This window comes from Cryptomeria japonica, chromosome 11 (assembly GCF_030272615.1).
Source record: "Cryptomeria japonica chromosome 11, Sugi_1.0, whole genome shotgun sequence".
Lineage (NCBI taxonomy): Eukaryota > Viridiplantae > Streptophyta > Pinopsida > Cupressales > Cupressaceae > Cryptomeria > Cryptomeria japonica.
In genome coordinates this window covers 198,624,235-198,646,937 of record NC_081415.1, presented here as the reverse complement: position 1 = coordinate 198,646,937, position 22,703 = coordinate 198,624,235, and positions in this window count along the sequence as shown.

The window sequence follows — 22,703 nt, the reverse complement described above, 5'->3', positions numbered from 1 at the left end:
TGTTGTCCCAACATCTTTTTGAGACAAGATGCATGAAAGACATTATGAATTTGACTGTTGGCTGGTAACACTAATTCATAAGCAGCTTTGTCATTCCTTTGTACAATCTTATATGGTCCATAGAATTGTGGCTTGAGTTTCTCAGCTCCACTCCCCTTTATAGGAGATTGTTTGTAGGGTTGCAATCTTAAGAAGACCAAGTCTCCCATTTCAAATTCTATTCAAATCTTTGACGATCACATACATCGTTTATTGATTTTGTGTGTGATGCAAGTTGTCTTTAAGTGCATTTAGAATATATATACTTTGTTGCACTAGTCCCTTGCTCTCGAGTCTCAAATTTTAATAAGAATTAAATCTCCAAATGATGTCGCCTCATACCCATATAATGTCTTGAAAGGAGTGATCCATATTAACATGTGATGAGTGGTAGTATAACAATACTCCTCAAAATGTAGCCATTTGATTCAAGTTTTTTTCTACCCTCTGACATGGTTTCATAAATATCCCTGAAGCCACTTGTTTACAATTTTTGTTTGTCCCTCTATTTGTGGGTGGTAGCTTGTGCTTGGAGTAAGTTCAATCCCAACCAACTTCAAGAAAAGTTCTTGCCAAAATAGACTTAGGAATTTGCTATGTTTGTCACTAACAATGTTCTTGGGTAGCCCATGTAGCTAGAAGATCTCCCTAAAGAAGTGATTTGTCACCTGTAGTGCCCTATATTTGGAAGATATTGCAAGAAAATGGGTATACTTAGTCGATCCACCACCACAAATATACAATCTTTCCCTTGTACCTTTTTGAGTTCGATAATGAAATCCATCAAAATGCTCTCCCACTTTTTATTTGGTATAGGTAAGGTCCTTACCAAAAATGCTTGGTCCACCTTATTCTTTTGACATACCATACATCCCTAATATGTTTCAAGGTATCCCCTTTCAGACTTTTCCAAGAAAATTCCTCCCCCACTTATTTGTTTATTTTATAGTACCCTTGGTGTCCTGTTAAAGGGGTATCATGGTATTCTCTAATAATCATTTCTTTCATTTTTTATCCTAGGATAATATATATTCTATCTTTGTACAAGATGAGCTCCTCCACCACTTTGTACTTGTCATCTTGTAGTTCCTCTTCCAAAATGTCATTTTCCAATGCATCCTTGGCATATTTTGCAAGTTTTGAATTCTTTTATTCTATAGGGATGTTCATCATAGAGCATAGATAAGGTCTTTGAGATAGAGCATCAACCACAACATTATTCTTTCTCTTCATGTATTCAATGTCAAAATCATAGGCTTGCAACTTGCTAACCCACTTTCATTGTCTGTCATTCAAATCTTTCTGGTTCAAGAAAAATCTTAGGCTATTATGGTTAATTTTGACAACAAACAAACCAAGTATTGTTTAAACTTAGCTAAGGTATGCATAATAGCTAACATTTCCTTATAATAAACGGAATAGTTTCTTTTCTATCTATTTAAGCTTGTAGATTTCAAAAGATATGGGGTGTTTATTTTGAATTAGTACAACCCCAACACCTTCCCCGGAACATCGTAGTCTAGCTCAAATGGTAGGAAGAAGTCTAGATTGGCTAACACTAGGCGATAACTCACTATTTCTTAAAAAATTTCAAAAGCTTGTTGGGCCTTTGCACTCCACTACAAAGCACCTTGCTTATATAGGTTTGTTAGTAGGGCAATTGGCCTTGAAAAAACCTTAATAAATATTTTATAAGAGCTATAGAGCCTTAGAAATCCTCTCAGATAAGTTAAGGTTCTTGGTCTTGTCCAAACTATTATTGCTTTTTATTTTCTTCATCTACGCCAACTCCTTGGGTATTGATTTTGTGCCCTAAATACAAAATCTCATCCACTTTAAATTCACATTTGGAAATATTAGGAGATAATGGTGGTTGTTCAAGTATCCTCCAAACTTCATCAACGTGTCTTAGGTGGTCTTCCTAGGTTTTTCTATAAATCAATATGTCATCAAAGAACACCAAGAGGAATTTCCTTAGTTGTTTCCTAAACAAGTGGCTCATGTAGGATTGAAAAGTAGCTAGAGCATTGGTTAATCTCAATGGTAAAACTAGAAATTTGAAATGCCAAAATGACATCTAAAGGCTATTTTGGGAACATTTTATTTCCTCATCCTAATTTGATGGTACCCAAAACGTAGGTCTACCTTTGAGAAATACATTGCCCCATGAAGTTCATATATTTAATCATCTACCCTAGGGTGGGTAACAATTCTTAATGGTTTTTTTTTAGTAAGGGCCCTAAAATCTATGCACGTCCTCAATGGTTTTCTCAAGCGGTTGGGTGTTGTAGTTGTTGGAGTAAATTATATTCTCATAACTTAAGTTTCACTTAAGCATCATTGCATATTCTTAGGTGTTAGGTCAGGTTTATTATATTTTATTGCCTACCTACATTTAGTTAATTATGTCATTAGTTGGCAGGTGGTTATACCTAACCTCGTCTTCTATTGGTGCTCACCTCTCTCACCCTTGCTTTATAAGCAGGTGTATTGTACATTGTTTGATATCTCAATTCAATCATCATTTGTCTAGTGAAATATATTTTCTCTCTTGTGAAGGATTATAGCTATTTGCAGGCCTTGGAAGGTTGATCACTCTGACATGGTATCAAAACCATCTCACAACAATTTCTTCTACAATATTTGAGAAGTATTCATCAACTTTCTATTTGAGAACATCTTTGGTTTCATTCATAGACTTGAGTTTGGTCAACCTAGACTATTAATTTGTCTTGCATGTTGTATCGGCCCTTGGAGCATTCTTGACCCATCTATTGTTGATAGAAGATTGGCTATCTTTTGATCGCTCGACTTTAAATTTGCCTAGTCATTGGTTTGCGTAGCATTTTGTTTTTTAGGAACAAGCAATATCATATTTGGCTTGGCAATCATAGTGTGCAACATTATTGTGGATCAGCCCTTTGAGTTTATTTTTGGTGATTCATTACCAATTTGGTCAAATTTAATTTTTCTTTGGCCTGCATTGGAGTTCATTGGCATGACTTCACAATTGTTTGATCGGCCTTATTGTCAAGGAGGTGTTAGTTTGTTTGGTACAAGTCTAAGAATCGTCTTGATTGGCCTTATTATTTGAATATTGTTTACAATGGTTTCATTTGTTCATTTTGATTAGGTTGCTTGTCTATTGTGGGGCTCACGTTGAAGATTTTGGCGACACTATTTCTTCGGACTTAGCCAACATCTATACAAGGTCACTATCCATATTTGAATGCCGCATTTCTCATATCATTGGGCACTCTCCAATTTTCTTTGGTTGTGTGTGCATTTTGCTATTGATCAATTTCTCAAATATGAACCAGCGACTTGTTTGGCGATTGTGACCTTGATCTTTCTTATTCAGACCCGTGTTGTTGTGGTGATTGGCCTCTATTGGAAGGTTTGTTCTTTTTGAGTAGTGACCATCATGTTCATCTACCTAGATCAACTTATATTAATCATTACATGGGGATCGAGTGTCATTCATTTCCAAACATTGGCCATAATGTCTTCTTGTGAAGGAAACTCTAATCTGTAGAGATCATGTGTTGTATACTCGAAGCCTTTACTTAGACAGGAACATTGTTTTGGTGGCCAATTGCATTCTCCCTTGCTTTTGATTCTTACTTGCCAAGTACCTTTGGTTGAGTTTTATCATGTTTTTCATGGCAACGTATACAATTTGGTGGATTTCATTTCCACACCGACGATTTTATATTTGTGGAGGCTCAATCCTTTATGAATCGACATCATCATCTTGCCCTAGTCTCTAGTGCTTTTGCACTCTTCAATGGTTGTTTTTATTGCCTTTGAATGATTTCACGAAGTCTTTATGTGATTTTGCGATTAGGGTTTGTTGAGGAACCAACTAGACCAGAATTGTTTGCATTGCATAGGAAAAGTCTATGGAATTTTGTCTCATATTGACCATGTGGGTAGTTTACTTGGGTCAACCTTAAACTACACAGACTAAGCAATATATCAAGTCTAGAGAATGTTAGTCAATTCTAAGTGTTCAACACTTGTAAGTCTAAAAGTGTATTCTTAGTGTGACCACATACACTAAACAATATATTAAGCCTAGAAAATGTCAATCAACTCTAAATGTTTAACACTTTTAAACCTAGAAATGTAAGCTTAGTGTGCGTGGTTTAAGTTGTTCCATTTATTTTGAGTTTTTATAACCTAGTGCAAGATAACTTTAATGCGAACACTCCATAGACTCATGCAACCAGCTAGCACATGTGTGGACTTTGTGTGGACTTATTTCCACATGCAAGGTGATAACGGTCGCACTTCATTATTCTCAATGCAAAATATTTTGTTTCATTCCCATTTTAGGATTTCTAGCACCGTGCATGTTTGGTGCAATTAATTTTTCAAGTGGGCTCACATCAAAGTGTGAGGTTGGGAGTTTAATCCCACATGAGATAGGCAGTGAAGTATTTTGTCATTTTTATAGCCCATCAACCACTACTTATTTTGTAAGCTTTACCTCTCGTGGGGATCCAATTTTCTCCTTTACACGCATGTCTTGGTCTTGGTTACCTTAGCCTGTGGACCCTGCTTGGTGCTTGGCTTGTTTGTGTGATTCATTCGCCAACTAATCGTTAATCACCCTTTAAGGGTCCCACCATTATTTTGTTGACATCAGGTTTGATCATTTTTTGGAAGTTTGTATGGAACCATCTTTGTGATTTTTTAGAGAATTATTATAATGGGTATTTCATTTATTTTGGAGAAAGGGAATTATAGGCAATGGAATTATTTTACTCTCACTCATCTTAATGAGTGTCATTTATTGCCATATTTGTATAATGGTGTTCCTATTCTTGGCACATCTTGTGAGATTAGCATTTGGAAAGGCTATAGGGCTTGGATTTTTAGAGTAATTTTTTATAATGTCGATTATGACACTTTGGAGTCACTTATTCATTTTGAGTGCCCACATGCTCTTTGAACTCACATTCGGGATTTATATGGAGGTCATGATACTCTGTCATCTCTCAATGACCATCTTTCCAACTTTCATGTGCTTCCTCATTCTTCAGAGTAGATAACCCATGTTTGTGATCTTGTGGAGGTTTTGTAAACTTCAAATGAGGTTGCAGATGCTTCAGAGGTTTCTGATTCTTCGACAAAGGTAGTTAAGTTGTCTTCACTAGAGACTTCCATCATTCCTGAGCGGTAGGTATCTATTTGTCTTCTTGATTGGGATTCTTATTTGTCAAACATTTGTTCATTGTTTATGGAGTCTCACGTTTCAGATTTGGAGGACACATTTGAGGGTTTATCTCTCTTATTTGATGATGGTTATGATATGACTCTTATCACTTCGTCTTTATTTGGGGCTTGTTCAAGATCAATTTCCATTGATTCCTTGTTTGTCACCTTCTCTTATGATTGGGCATGTTCCTGATTAGTTCGTGGCATCATCTTCCAAGGTCTTGGCGACATATGAGCATATTTTAGAGACATCATCCTCCTACATTTGGATTCCACTTCCTAATCCTATACAAAATGGGAAGCATTCTTGCATTTGTACTTGGTTTATCTTCTTCCCAAGGGGAGAAATGTTGTTTGTAGGCTTGGACTATGTTTCACCTTCAACCACTTGCCATTTTTACAGGACATTATTCATTATGGGGGCCTATGAAGTCTCCTTTGCTTCCTATGGGGGATCATTGATTGTATATGCATGTTGTGTGTAGTCCATGAGGGGTGTGATTGAGTCATCCATCCATGTATTTTGTTTGTTTCTCTCTTTTGGAGAGGAGTTTTGTCCCATGAGGTTTTTTCCATTTTTTATAGTTTGTGAGAGATTGCATTACATCTGCATTGTACATAGGTACCTAAAATGCTTTTGTAGCCAGGACCCATCTTGCATCCTGTTCATATTGCATAATAGTCTTCTCCCTAAGTTTCACTTAAGCAGGGGCATTGGAGTAAATTATATTTACTCATAACTCAAGTTTTGCTTGGGCATCATTGCCTATTCCTAGGTGTTAGGTAAGGTTTATTATATTTTATTGCCTACCTACATTTAGTTAATTGTGCCATTAGTTGGAAGGTGGTTATACCTGACCTCATCTTCTATTGGTGCTCACCACTCTCACCCTTTCTTTAAGAGCAAGTGTATTGTACATTTTTTGATATCTCATTATTGTTATTATGAGGATCCAGTTTTTACTGAGAGGGGGGGGGGGGTGAATCAGTAATAAAACAAATCTGCAACACTTCACAAAACTGTACCGATAACTACTCAAACAATCTTCTAAGCTGATTTAACAAACCATTCACTCAAGTGTTCATCAATATGCAAACAAAGTAAAGATATCAAATGCACAAATCAACAATGCATCCACCATATGAACACAAAGATTTTTGACATGGAAACCCAACTGGGGAAAACCACGGTGGGAATTAGCACCCACAATATGTATTTGCACTCTTTTGGAATGCACCCGGTTAAAGGCCTAGCCCAGTTAGGAGCTTTACAATATGCTCGATTAAGAGCATACCCTGTTAGGAGTCACCCGGTCAAGGGATTTTGCCTCAGCCCTATTAGGAGCTCTAACTTGCTAAGAGTAACCTTGTTAGAGGATTTCAAACTCAAGTTAATGAGCCACCCAATGAAGGGATTTACAATATAAGACCTGTTAGGATCTATCTGGTTAAGGGACTTCAATCTATTGTAACTGTTAGGGAACAACAGGGCAAATGATCTGATTACAACACTTCCTTCCTTGCTATTACAGATCCATTTCAGCACAACTCTACTACACACATGCAAACACTTCAAACTGGTTCGGCAATACCTTCTTCTCAAACCACCAACACAAAATCTCTTCTCCAACTAGCCGTAAATACAATTTTCAGTTAGGGTGGCAACAAACCCTAATTACATTAACACGATACAATGAATTTACATTTTGTGCGGCAAAACACTCCGCCAGAATACATTAAAGATCATTACAACAAATTTCTAGATGATTTTCATCGTTGAATGATCACCGCACATCGATTTGATAAGCAATCAAACCCTTGTTTCATTCTCTTAAGCACTTTGTTGTTTCCCAAGAAATGTGATCCTTGTACACGCTCAAATACCTTCTTATCATTATACACAGATTATGACACATCATGACTAAGTTATGATCATGATAAGATCCACCGCCAAACCTTAAATCATTACCGGTTAAAGATCTTATACCGGTATTCATTCTTCTTCACAAAGTTCATAACACTCAATTACAAATGTGCTTTATGGTTCACCAAACTTGATGCGATTTCAATCACAGACTCATGCCAATGTTATGAACATATATTCTGAATAGCAACACCTGAATCTTCTCCAATCGTCCATACCAGTCACTTGATCATCGCTTTGTTCCTGTTTACCGGTTGACAACAACTTAGCAGTTTTGTTGTCTAACTGATTCCACTACTGGTTAAGCTATACCGGTTGGTCTAGATGACCTAGATGACTAAACAAACATGGTTGCCATCAATGACAACACAAATAAAGTCATCAAACATTCTATTACAATTATATCATCATCATCAAGCTAACAATCTCCCCTTGACATCATATACTGGATCATATCAACTTTACTGGTCATCTTCTCATCTCATCATCATCTCCATCAGTTATGCCAACAATCTCCCCCTTTGGCATTGATGGCAACACCAAAAGTTCACTTAGCAAAACTGGAACTCTAACTATTATGACTGTTGTTGTTCTTTTCTTCTCCCTTCATCAGTTCTTCTCTTTTTGCTCTTCACTATTCTTCTCCCCCTTTAACAACAATGCCTTAGGTGCAAAGTGTCAAATTCATCTTTTGTTGCTATTGTTTTCTTCATCTCTCCTGCTCCCCCCGAGGAGTAGCCCTTTTCTCATCAAACCACAGTGAAATACCTTCAATTAATCCACTGGATTGATGTTGCAACAGCATCTTAGTTGACCTTCTATAGGGGTATAACCCCTAGCTTGCCTCTGAGATACTCAATGGCTTAGTGAAGATGTCAGCCAACTACTCCTTGCTTGACACATGATCCATCTCGTCTTTCTTTTCCTGCACTCTTTCCCTCAGATAGTGATACTTTAGTTCAATATGCTTTGTTCTAGCATGCAATACGGGATTTTTTGAAATCCTTATTATGCTTGTATTATCACAATATATGACCACCAGTTCTGTTATAATCTCCTTGAATCCTTCTAATACATGTCTCATCCATATTGCTTGAGTACAGTTCATAGATGTAGCCACATACTCTACTTCTGTTGTAGATTGAGAAATGCAACTTTGTTTCTTACTAGTCTAGGATACCAGTCTTCCTCCTAGAAAGAATGCACCACCGGTTGTGCTCTTCTGGTCATCTACATTACCTGCCCAAACAACATTTGTGTACACCTTCAAAGAGAAGTTTCCTTTGTATGGATAACATAATCCATAATCAATAGTTCCTCTAAAATACTTGAAAATTCTCTTCACTGCCACCATATGAGTCTCTTTAGGATTTTTCTGAAATCTAGCCACTATACCAACTGCATGAGCAATGTCTGGTCTGCTATGAACAACATAGTGTAGTTTACCAATCATTAATCTATACTCAGTTTCATCCACTGGATCTGAATCATCTTCCTTGGATAATCTGCAACCAATAACCATAGGGGTTCCAACTGATTTAGAGTCTTCCATTCCAAAGGTTTTCAATACCTCTTTCACATATTTGGACTGGCTGATAAAGATTCCTCCTTTCATTTGTTGGACCTGCAAACCAATGAAAATTTTGATTTCACCTATCAAAGACATTTCAAATTCCTATTTCATTTCTTCTAGAAAAGTTAAACTCATGTCATCATCTCCTCCAAATATGATATCATCTACAAACACTTATGCAATCAATAACTTGTCTCCTTTTGTCTTCAAGTAAATGTTGTTGTCCTCACTAGTTCTTTGAAATCCAATCTTTATCAGGTGTGAATGGGGTCTCGCATACCATGCCATTGGAGCTTTCTTTAATCCATATAAAGCTATATGAAGTTTGCACACCATTTCCCTGCCTTCAATCAATGCAAACCCATCCGGTTGTTCAATATAAACCTCTTCTTCTAGAATTCCATTCAAAAATGCAAACTTGACATCCATTTGGTATACCTTGAATCCTTTGAATGCTGCAAATGCAAGTAGCATTCTTACTCCTTCAAGTCTAGCAACCGGTGCAAAGGTTTCTCCATAATCCTCACCTTCTTCTTGTGCATATCCTTTGCAAACTAGTCTAGCCTTGTTCCTAACCACTTCACCATCTTCATTCAATTTGTTCTTGAACACCCACTTAGTACCAATCACACTTTTATCAGCTGGTCTGGGGACAAGTGACCAAGTGTTGTTCTTCTCTATTTGATCAAGCTCTTCCTTCATAGCCTTTATCCAATCATCATCCTTGAGAGCTTCTCTCACTGTCTTAGGTTCAATTGTGGAAATCAGTCAAGCACTTTCTCTGATCTTTCTTCTTGTTTGTACTCCAACACTCATGTCTCCAATTATTTGATCTACAAAGTGATTCTACTTTACATATCTAGGTATAACCGGTTTCGGTATAGAAGCCTCTTCTTGTTCTTCTCCTTCATCTTCCATTGGTTGAGCAACATCCTCCACATTGTTCTGCTCAACATCATTTAGAACTCTCGATTGAATGATCACTATCTTATGTTCATCTACTGCATTAGACTTGTTGGTATCATCAGATTTGTCAAAATACTCATCAACTTTCACATTAACACTTTCCACAATCTTCTTGTTTCTTTTGTTAAAGCACTTGAATACTTTTCTCTTAGTTGAATAACCAAGGAAAGTTCCTTCATCACTTTTAGGATCAAACTTTCCAGTATGCTCATCTCTTTATGTAACACCTATTGCCAAAGACTTTGAAACAACTAACATTAGGAGTATGACCATACCATAATTCATAGGGAGTTTTGTCACTACCTTTCTTGACCAATATCCGGTTCATTGTGTATATTGCAGTGCTGACTGCTTCTCTCGAAAACATTTTAGGTACATCCCCTTGTATCAACATTGTTCTTGCTGCTTCAACTATGGTCTGGTTCCTCCTTTATGCAATCCCATTCTATTGTGGTGTCCTTGGTGCAGATAGTTGTCTCTTGATTCCATTCTCATCACAGTATTTCACAAATTAAGCTGATGTGAATTCTCCACCCCTGTCAAATCTCAGGCACTTTAGGTTCTTACCGATATCTTTCTCCACTAAGGCTTTGAATGCCTTAAACTTGCTGAAAGCATCAGACTTCTCCTTAAAAAATGTAACCCAAATCATTCTTGAATAATTGTTAGTAAATATCATGAAATATTTATCACTTTGAAAACTCCTAGTCCTCATAGAACCACATAAATCAGTGTGCACCAAATCTAAAATATTTTCAAAAGAAAATGATTTGCTTTTGAAAGAGGAAGTAGTCATCTTACCCAACTAACACTCCTTACAAATCACATTATCTGGTTTGACTAGTTGTGGCATACCTCTAACCATACTTGACTTGCTAACCTTAACCAAATTATCAAAATTTAAATGACAAAATCTTTTATGCCATAGCCAACTATCCTCAACTTTTGCAACCAAACAACTGTTAACATTAGTGTTCATATGAAATAAGTTACCTTTTGTCTGTTTACCGATAGCAATCAGTTCTCCTTTGCTTCCTAAAATCTTGCACACTCCATTCTTGAACTCAAGATGATAACCTATATCATTTAGCTAACTAACACTCAACAAGTTATGCTTCAATCCTTCAACCCAAAACACATCATCAACATTACTTTTTCCATTTAAAGAAATTGAACCTTTACCTTTTACCAAGCATGGTGTATTGCTGCCAAATCTCACTACTCCACCATCAAATTCTTCAAGTGAGATGAACTTGTTCTTGTCACCGGTCATGTGGTGTGAGCAACCACTATCAATAACCCACTCATCATTGTTGTCAATATGAGACATTAAAGCTTTCTTGTCAGAGAGATCTTCCTTAACGGCTACAAAAACAATTTCCTCGTTGTCTTAATACTCTGACTCCTCATCAGTAACACCTTCATCTATTGCAACATAACATTGTTTCTTACCTTTTCCCTTAAACTTTCTGAACTTTTCTTTATGTTCACTGTTAGGACAATTAGCAACAATATGTCCTATTTTGTTACATGAGAAGCACTTAAGAGGAAGCTTGCCTTTGTACTTACCGGTGCCTCTAGGAAGTTTCTTTGCCAATAAAGCCTCAATTTCCATCAGGTTATGTTCATCATCTACTCCTTCATTACCACTACCATGATGACTTGACCTATATTCATGGTTATGATAGACATCCTTTCCTTTTCTTATCAGTGCATTAGATACTGATGCTTTGAAAGCAAATTCTACTTTAGGTACACTATTTTCAAAGCTATTCAATTCAAAAGCAGTAAGCTTGCCTATCAATGAATCAACTATAACTTTATCTTTGTTGTCTAACCTCATTTCTTGGATAGCAGATACTCTAATAGCATAAGCACATAGTAAGGTTCTAAGCATTTTACTTACCACCGTGTCTTCTACTTTGGTTCCACCATGACTTTTGATTCCTCCAACTACTTCTTTTAATCTTTGTCTGTACCGGGTGATGTTCTCACCTTCCATCATCCTTATGTCATCAAACTTACCTCTTAGGCTTTCTTCTTTAGCTTTTTGCACATGCTCATCTCCACCATAAATCAACTTCAACTTTTCCCAAACTTCATAAGCGGTTTCTAAACCATGAACATCGATATACTCAGAACTAGAAAGAGTACTTACAATGGCTTCCAATGCTTGAATATTCTCTTGCTAATCTGCAGTCAGAGTACTGGTAGGAGGTGTGTACTGATTAACCACATGCTCCCAGAACTGTGGCCCCATACCTTTGATGTAGATCTTCATTTTGTCGCTCCAAATTTTGTAATTATCCTTTGTGAACTTAGGACCCTCCTTCTTCATCATCTTGGATCTTTACCTCAAGTAGTTAAGCTTCTGCACAAAGAGGACCTAGTTCTCTGATACCAATTGTTATTATGAGGATCCAGTTAATACTGAGAGGGGGGGGGGGGTGGGGGTGAATCGGTAATAAAACAAATCTGCAACACTTACAAAACTATACCGGTAACTACTCAAACAATCTTCTAAGTTAATTTAACAAACCATTCACTCAAGAGTTCATCAATATGCAAACAAAGTAAAGATATCAAATGCACAAATCAACAATGCATCCACCATATGAACACAAAGATTTTTGATGTGGAAACCCAACTAGGAAAACCACGGTGGGAATTAGCACCCACACTATGTATTTGCACTCTTTTGGAATGTGCCTGGTTAAAAGGCCTAGCCCAGTTAAGAGCTTTACAATATGTTCGGTTAAGGGCAAACCCTATTAGGAGTCACTCAGTCAAGGGATTTTTCCTTAGCCCTATTAAGAGTTTTGCCCTGTTAAGAGTAACCTTGTTAGATGATTTCAAACTCAAGTTAATGAGCCACCTGATGAAGGGATTTACAATATAAGACTTATTAGGATCTACTTGGTTAAGGGATTTCAATCTGTTGTAATTGTTAGGGAACAACAGGGAAAATGACCTGATTACAACACTTCCTTGCTTGCTATTACAGATCCATTTCAGCACAACTCTACTACACACATGCAAACACTTCAAACTGGTTCGGCAATACCTTCTTCTCAAACCAACAACATGAAATCTCTTCTCCAACTAGCCCTAAATACACTTTTCAGTTAGGGCGGCTACAAACCCTAATTACATTAACAAGATACAATGAATTTACATTTTGCGTGACAAAACACTCTGCCAAAATACATTACAGATCATTACAACAAATTTATAGATGATTTCTATCGTTGAATGATCACCGCACATCGATTTGATAAGCAATCAAACCCTTGTTTCATTCTCCTAAGGACTTTGTTGTTTCCCATGAAATTTGATCCTTGTACGCGCTCAAATACCTTCTTATCATTACACATGGATTATGGCACATCATCACTAAGTTATGATCATGATAAGATCCAGCGCCAAACAGTTATGATCATGATAAGATCCACCGCCAAACCTTAAATTATTACTAGTTAAAGCTTTGATACCGGTATTCATTCTTCTTCACAGAGTTCATAACACTCAATTACAAATGTGCTTTCTGGTTCACCAAACTTGATGTGATTTCAATAACAGACTCATGACAATGTTATGAACATATATTTTGAACCGCAACACCTAATCTTCTCCAATCGTCTGTACCAATCACTTGATCATCGCTCTATTCTTGTTTACCAGTTGACAACAACTTAGCAGTTTTGTTGTCTAGTTGATTCCACTACCGGTTAGGCTATATCGGTTTGTCTAGATGACCTAGATGACTAAACAAACATGGTTGCCATCAATGACAACACAAATAAAGTCATCAAACATTTTATTGCATTTATATCATCATCATCAAGCCAATAATCTCCCCTTGACATCATATACCTGATCATATCAACTTTACCGATCATCTTCTCATCTCATCATCATCTCCATCAGTTGTGCCAACAATTACAATCATCATTTATCTAGTGAAATAAATTTTCTTTGTTGTGAAGGTTTATAACTATTTGTAAGTCTTGGGAGGTTGATCACTCCAACAATAATAACAAGGTTTGCCCCTTCTAGTTCAATAGTATGTTCAAAACCCCTCTTAGGAGGTATCCCAGGTGGAATGGCTTTAAAGACCTCCTTATGTTTGTTTAGGATAGATTAAATGCCAACATGTATAGTATTTCCCTCCATTGGGTAAAGATCTATCAAGAATAATACATTGTGTTGCCCACTCTACTTGTCCATGCCTAAAGGCTCTTTCCATTTTTTTGGACAATACCACCCTTGGGATCCCATTCGATGGGCCTTGTAGAATTCCTTTTTGGTCATTGTGTTGAAAACAAATTTCCATCTTTTGAAAATCTCGGTAATATCTTCCTAAGGAATGTCGGGTGCCCAATACCACATCTATGTCACCAATGTTTTCCACATAGAAGTGTTCCTTTATTTGATGTCTCCCTAATGTGATACTCAGTTTTTGGATTCTTTGTGTGCATGGAGTAGTGAATCCATCTACCATGACCACCATGAAAACTTCAAAATTTTCAGTTTCTAATTTCATTTTTGTCACTAAAGCTTCATCAATGAAATTATGGGTGGCACCACTATCCACTAGGATAGTCACTTTTTGTCCTTATAGAACACAATGGAATCTGAAGGGGTGATATTTGGGTGCTCCCAAAAGTGTGGCCAAATTACCACTTGCACTCTCTCCATCATCATGTTTCCTTTTATTCCTTTGTGTTTTAAATTCTTCACTCATTTCTTCGTCTAATATTGCTTTTAAGTTGTGTGTTTCTCCCCTTTTTAAATACTTGTATTCGAAAGCCCATTTCTCCTTACAACAAAAACACAACCCTTTCTTTCAAAGCTTTATCCTATCTTCCTTTATATTGAGGGAGCAAGGAGGCAATGGCAGACTATCTTTGTCAACGGTGACAAGAACCTTAATTAGTGACAAGAACTTAACAAAGCAAACTAACTATTCATCAATGTAAGGGGCATAAAGTTAACACAACATAACATTTCATTTTTTTCCTTGAGACAATCAACAAACCAAAAAAACTAGGGTTATCATCTTATTTCTACAGTGTGTGGGAAAATTGATTGCAATCCTTATTTAGATAGCATAAAAAAATACCAAATACATCATCTGCACTCTCTTGTCCCCAATGTGTCCTAAAAGAATGTATGTCACTCTTCTTCGGACAACAAAAACCTCCAAAAAATAAAATGTCATCACCCCACTTTTTCGTTTTGTCTCCCCTTTCTACCATTGTACATCGTTCTCCTCCTCAAAAACCACGAGAATCCCCAACACCAATAATTCCATCAACCAAATCTTGCAAAAAAGAAGATTAGAGGTGTGGGATGTGAGACTCTCCTCTAAGCGAGCATGCCCAAGGAGTATCTTCCCACCTAGGCGACATGTTTGAATGAGATAAGAGAGGAAGAACCTGACTCCAAACAACTCAACAAGCCAAAATTTTGGGAACAAAAAACACAAGACCGAACAATGAAAACAAGAAAACAAAAAGAACAACAGGTGATCCTACATCAAGCTCCCCCAAGCACAAAAAGAATCATCAGCTACAACTCATTAGGTCATCAATGGAATGACCATATTTGGAGATATCAGGTGCAAACAACCAAGAGGTATCCTCCAAAGAAGGATCCCTCCATTTCACCAAATACTTGAAGTACTCCTTTATGTAGGTCTTTTTCAATAGTTGTTTCTCCAAAATACACTCAATATGCTGAGTTGGCTTGGTCACATGTTGTTCCCCACTAGGTTTCAGCTCTACCTCTATTGTACCTTCAACTTCAGCACCCTTGTAGTGATATAAATCAGCTACATTGAAAATAGGAGAGATACTCATGCCTGGAGGAAGATCAATCTCATATGCATTAGCTAAAAACTTCCTAAGAACCTTGAACCTATCTTTTTCATTTTCCAGTTTGTTGTATTCAACCGTAGGAAATCTTTCTTTCCTAAGATGAGCCAAAACAAGATCACCCACCTAAAAATGAACTTCTCTCCTCTTCTTATCAGCATACTATTTGTATTGTTGATTATTGCCTTCAATTTGCAATTTAACCTCCTCGTGAAGGTCATGAATGACTTTGGCAAAGTCTTCTCCATCTGCACTTCTCTCTAGATTACCAAGATCTTTGAGCTCAAATACACCCCTATGATGCATGCCATAGACAATATAGAATGGGTTGAAACCTGTACTCTTGTTTGGAGAATCATTATAAGAAAACTCATCCTATGCTAAGGCCATATCCCAATGTCCAAGCGTATTCCCAACAGGACACCTCAACATATTACCCAAACTTTTGTTGACTACCTCACTTTGACCATCTATTTGGGGATGATAAACTAAACTGAAACAAAGATGTGTACCCAACTCCCAAAGTGTTCGTCAAAAGTACCCCACAAATTTAGCGTCTCTATCAGATACTATACTTTTGGGTATACCATGTAGTCTCACCACTTCTTTGAAAAACAAATTCGCGATATTTGTTGCATCACTAGTTTTCTTGCAAGGAATGAAATGAACCATTTGAAAGAACCTATCCACAACTATGAATATAGAATCATTGCCTCTTTGAGTCCTAAGAAAACATATAACAAAATCCATACTTATAGAATCCCATGGTCTGGATGGAACTGGTAATGGTTGATACAAACTAGTGTTTTGAGTGCTCCCCTTTGCATGTTGGCATACCCTGCATCTCTCCACATACTTCTTGCATCAACTTGCATCCTTGGCCAATAATAATGTGTACTTAGTTGTAGGTAAGTCTTTCCTATCCAAAATGTCCTGCTAAATTGCCACAATGTTTTTTCTTCAAGAGATTCTCTCTCATTGACCCCCTAGGTATACACAATAGATTGTCTTTGAGCAACAAGCCTTCTTGCATATTAAAATCAATCCATGGTCCTCTATCTCTACTAATAGGATTGCTCCAAGCTTCTTTGAAATCAAGATCATCAACATATAGCTCTTTCAAGATCTCAAACCCAACACTGTTAACATGAATTTCATGTAACAACAAACTTCTTCGACTCAACACATCAACAACCTTATTTGATTTCCCACTGTTATATTTCAATACAAAACTTTGAAGGTATTCCACCCATTTTGCATGCCTTTGATTTAGTTTGTGCTAGTTGTTAATGAATTGTAGTGCATGCTTATCTGTGTAGACAAAAAAGTCCTTGCAAATTAAGTAATGCCTCCACTTCTTCAAAGATTGTACCAATGCATAAAATTAAATGTCATAGGTTGAATATTCCTTCTTAGCATCATTCAGTTTCTTGTTGAAGTAAGCAACTAGTTTTCCTTCTTGACTAAGAACAACCCCTATTGGTAAGCCACTAGCATTACATTCAACCTAGAATACTTTGCTAAAATTGGGTAATAGAAGTACAGGTTGTTCGGTTACTTTTTGTTTGATAAGTTTGAAAGTCCTTTCAGCCTCTTAAATTCACACAAAATGCTTTTGTAACCCTTGATTGTTTTAAGTATAGGAGCAGCTATATGACTAAAATTCTTATAAATTTTCTATACAAACTGGCAAGTCCATGAAAAATCCTTACCTCAGATGCACTCTTAGGTGTAGGCCAAACAATAATGGCCTGAATCTTCTCCTTATCCATTTTCACTCCATCCCTGGATACTACAAAACCCAAATAAACCAATTTAGTCTTCATAAACACACACTTTTTGAGATTGATCAACAACTTCTCTTCATGCAATTTTGTCATAACCAACCTTAAGTATTGTAGATGTTCTTCCTTAGACTTGCTAAAAAGCAACACATCATCAAGATAAACTATACAAAAATTCCCTAGAAATGGTTTTAAGACTTCATTCATAAGTCTCATAAAAGTACTAGGTGCATTTGTGTGCCCAAATGGCATGACCAGCCATTCATAAAGTCTATGATTAGTTTTAAATGTTGTCTTCCACTCATCCCTATGTTTAATTCTAATCTGATAATAGCCACTTTTAAACCAATCTTTTAAAAATACATAGAACCACTCAAACAATCCATTAAATCATCCATCCTTGGAATAGGGAACCTATATAGGATAGTAATCTTGTTAATGGATCTAGAGTCTGTACACATTATCCATTCACCTTCTTTCTTAGCTACTAGGACTGTAGGAACAACACAAGGGCTAAGACTCTCTCTTATCAAACCTTTCTTAGGTACTTCTTATACTTGCTTCCTAATTTGCTCATTCTCCTTAGGAGTCAGTTTGTATGTAGCCTTGTTTGGAAGGCTAATTGTTGGAATCTAATCCACAAGGTGACTAATACTCCTTGTGGGAGACAACTCATCAGGCAAATCAGCTACCACAATGTCCATGTGCTTTTTCAATACATCATATATCTCCTTGGGTAAATCATCCAACTTCATAGAAGTAAGCACAACCTTGGGCTTGAGTACCGAAGTAAATCCCACCTTCATCCTTTATGGCATACATAAAGACTTTTCCATTTACCAATATACCTTGTTGTTGCTACTACTATTGTTGTTGTCTTCTTGTTCTTGCAAAGGTAACAAGGTATGCTTGATACCATCCTTCTCAAAAGTATAAGTGTTATTTCTTCCATCATGTATGGCTTTTTGTCCAAATTGCCAAGGTCTACCAAGCAACACATGACACACAACCACCACACAACCACGAGCATGATATCACATATGACACTATCCTTATAGCCACCTATTTGAAATTCTACAAAGACTTGTTCATCTACCAACAATTGATGCCTCTTTTGTAACCAAGAAACTTTGTAAGGGGTAGCATGTTTAGTTCTCTTAAGACCTACTTTCTCCACCATGTCAATAGCCACAATATTATCAATATTACCACTATCTATAATAAGTTTACAACACTTATCTTTATCCTTGGACTTTGTCTTGAATAAAGCTCCCCTTTGTTCTGGTTCTTATCTCTCCTTTGGTGGCTTCAACAACACTTTTGAAAAACAAATACTCTCATGTCTCAAATTCCTCATTATGATGAGAAGGTGATCCCACACTTTTTTGGTGCTTTTACAATCTGATTTCTTTTTTCAAGCCTTATGTGACCTTCTTGTAGATTTAGGACAGTCCCGACCTTTATGATCAACATACTTGTTACATCTAAAAAACTTCCCAGAAAAATCTCTTCCTCTTCCTTGATAACCACCTCTTACAAATGGCACTTCCTCCTCTACTTTGATAGCCTCCTCTTTCCAAATTGATTGGTCCACTAGAACTATTGGTCCCTTCATCTTGATGGTGTTGTTGTCCTCTACTAGCATGTTGTCCTCTTCATCTATAGCCTCATCCTCTACCTCTTCCTTGCTACTTTTGCTTTCTCATAAACTTCTCTTTTTCTTTAGTGGCCAATTGATAGGCTTCCTCAAGTGATCTAAGGGACACAAAACTCAATTCATCTTGCAAATCGTATCTCAATCCATTAGGGTATCTTGCTATCTTCTCCATAAATTCTTCACTATGGCATGATCTAATCACCAATTTGTAGAACTCATCTATATATTCTTTCACTGACACCTCATTTTGCTTAAGACTTTGCAACCTTTTGAATAAATTGGTTTGGTAATCTTAAATAAAAATTAAATCTCCAGGAAGGAACTTAGCCTTCAGTTTGGCAACCATCCTATTCCAAGAAGTTAGCTTTTTCTTATTCTTCTTTCGTCTTTCCAACTGAACATAATCCCACCAAATAGCAATGTGGCCTTTGGGTCTTGTACAGGCAAACTTGACTCTTCTCTCTTCTTCCACTCCTTCGTACTCAAAGTACTTGTCAAGATCATTGATCCAATCTAAGAGTTCCTCTCCATTGAGGCTTCCTGTATAAGTGGGAACCTCTATCCTTGGCTTGGCTCCAACACCCATGATTGCTTTTAGCAATATTTCTTCAAACCTTCGAGCTCTACTTGAACATTATCAATAGCTCGTGGTTCCTCTTCTTCCTCAATGTCACTAACATCAGAAGCTAATACTCCTCTCCTTAGTGTCTACTCCATAGCATCAACTATTGTTGTAAGGTTTTGAAACAATTCAAGAATCCCTTCTTCATGACCTCCTAGACCACCTCCTCTATGAATCCTTCTTAGTGGGAATTTGTCCAATCCCCACACTACCAATATATTACCACTCTAAAACCAAAATAATGACACACTCTCTATCAATGGTGGCATGAGCCTTTAATCAGTGACAAAAACTTAACAAAGAAAACTAACTATTTGTCAATGTGAGGGGCATGAAGTTAACACAACATAACATTTCATTTTTTTCCTTGAGATAATCAATAAACTAGAAAAACCCAAGTTATCATCTTATTTCTGCAATGTATGAAGAAATTGATTACAATGAATCGATTGCAATGCTTTTTCAAACAACATAAGCAAAAACCAAATACATCCTCTGCACTCCCATGTTTGTTATGCCCCCAATTTGTCTTGAAAGAATTGATGTCACTCTTCTTCAAATGACAAAAAACTCCTAAAAAAACAATGTCCTGACCTTGCATTTTTGTTTTGTCTCCCCGTTCCATCGTTGTACACCATTCTCCTCCCTGGAAACTATAGGAATCCCCAACATTGATAACTCCCTCAATTGAATATTGCAAAAAAAAGATCAGAGGTGTGGGATGTGAGATTCTCCTCCAAACGAGCATGCCCAAGGAGTATCTTCCCACCTAGGCCACATGTTTGAATGAGATTCGAGAAGAAGAAGCTAACTCCAAACAACTCAGCATGCTAAAATTTTGGGAACAAAAAACACAAGACCAAACAACAAAAACAAGAAAACAAAAAGCGAGACTAATGCTCCTACATCACAATGTCTTTGGTTCCCAATTTTCCTTATAGGAGGGTTGGGTGTGCCCCCTTAAGGCATATTCTTTGAATAGCTCTTGTCCTTTGTTGTTGTGACTTCTGGCCTCAACACCTTTCAAATTGCATCTTGAAGTAATGGAGGATCAAGAGTGCCTACCATGCCATGGACTGATCCTTTTATCCTTTTGGATTGCATCTTGAAGTAATGGAAGATCAAGAGTACCTACCGAGCCATGGATTGACTCTTTTAATCCCTTAATAAATAGATATGCAAGCCTTCCCTTTGTAACACTTAGCATTGTAACTGATTTTTAAAAAAAATTTGCCACATAATCCTCTATTGAACCTTGGTACTTTAATTGTGTAAACTCTTTGAAATGTCTTTCGAGATGCTTTTGATCAAATCAATCAATATTTTTTTTGGTAAACTCATCATATATTGTCATGTTTTGATTCCCTTGAGTGGCAATTCCATGCTACCACCAATCATGTGCAACTCCCTATTAGTGTAGAATGGCAAATTTAATAACATCATATGTCATGGGTCTAAGAGAAAAATGTGTCTAGTTTTTGGATCCATTCTCACACAATAACTCTCCCTGATCCATCAAAATAAGAGTCATTTTACGCACTCTATATCGTAAATATTTGTTGGGTTGCTTTCTTTCTCTTTTAGAGGCATTTCTCGTCCTTGCATCACAGTATTTTCTAAATGGGATGTCTTCTTAAGTTGGGTTCAATTCTTGAAAATGCTTCTACACATTCGTCAAGATCATTTGTAGCCATGTCAAGTTCTTTTTTTTTCTTCTCTTGGTTGCTCTTCCCTAGGTAAGAAGGTAGGTCTTGTTAGTCTAGGTCATGATGATAGTGGAGTTCTATTATTTTTGGAATGGTTGGAATTGGCATCTCTCCCATTGGTTGGGTTAGGCCTAAGAGTATTGATTGAATTGTTCAGAGAAGCAATTGTGTTGTCTTCTCATGTTGCTCCATGAAAGCTCCCAATTGATTCCCCAAGTTGCCCTCATAATCACCCATTGTATTACCTCTAATAAGGTTTCTACTTGCCCCTAGTTTTATCCTCTCTTTCCAAGGCTCTATGAGCTCTTTGGCTTAATTGCATATACTTCTCTTCTTGATCCTCAGGTTGGTAGGATCAAGGCTCTGATACCAATTGTAATGTCTCCTTTTTTAATATTCCTAAAATTTACCCTAAAATGTAACAATTCCACCTTAATATGAGAAATCCAATATATTTATTAATATAACTATATAATTAAATTACCAATTGTAATACCCTTTATAGGTTATTCCAGGTTTAGGGCTTGCAAACAATATTAATTACTAGATATTGACAATAAAACATTACATATCAAGTATCCATGATATCATCTGAATCCATATAAGCATCATTCATATTTTAATCAATATACCCTAATATCATTAATATTTAGTCCAAGGGATATTCCTATAGTCAACCATATTAGGAATTCATTGGAGATGCTTGCAAACAACAATCTCAAGGATGGTTGTTCTTGTATTGTGAAAGCATGGAAGGATTTCTAGTCCATTCCATCCCTCAATCCACCTTGGAGGTTGGTCGTCCTCCTTGACCAAGCCCAAGAGCACAAAAAGGATTTTTGGTCCATTTGTCCCCCTAGCCCACAAGCATGGCAAGGTTTTTGGTCCATCCATCTCGAGGTGGCATACTTGATAAGATGCATGAAGTATTTCTAGTACTTCAGCTCTCATGAACTCAGAAGGCTACTCGTCCTTCCTATTTACAAGACATTTCTATAAATTCAAAATAGATTGCTAAGGGAATTTACTACATTAATTGCTAATAAATACCTCTTAATAGAGATGCAATAGATTTACTTACAAATGGATGCAATAGCTTGATTTCTACAATAAGTATCTTATGTCTCAATTTCACTTGATGCCTTCACAAATGAGTCCATCTCCTTTTTATATCCTCCATGGTAGGATGAGAAGGCACAACCTTTATTATCATCACACCTTTTACAAAATGCATCCCTTGATTAATTTGTTGTTTTTGGTAACTTGTTTTTATGGCTCTTAATTGAGGAATCATTTCGTAACAAATCCCCTTCGACCCCTTACCCCTTAGGAG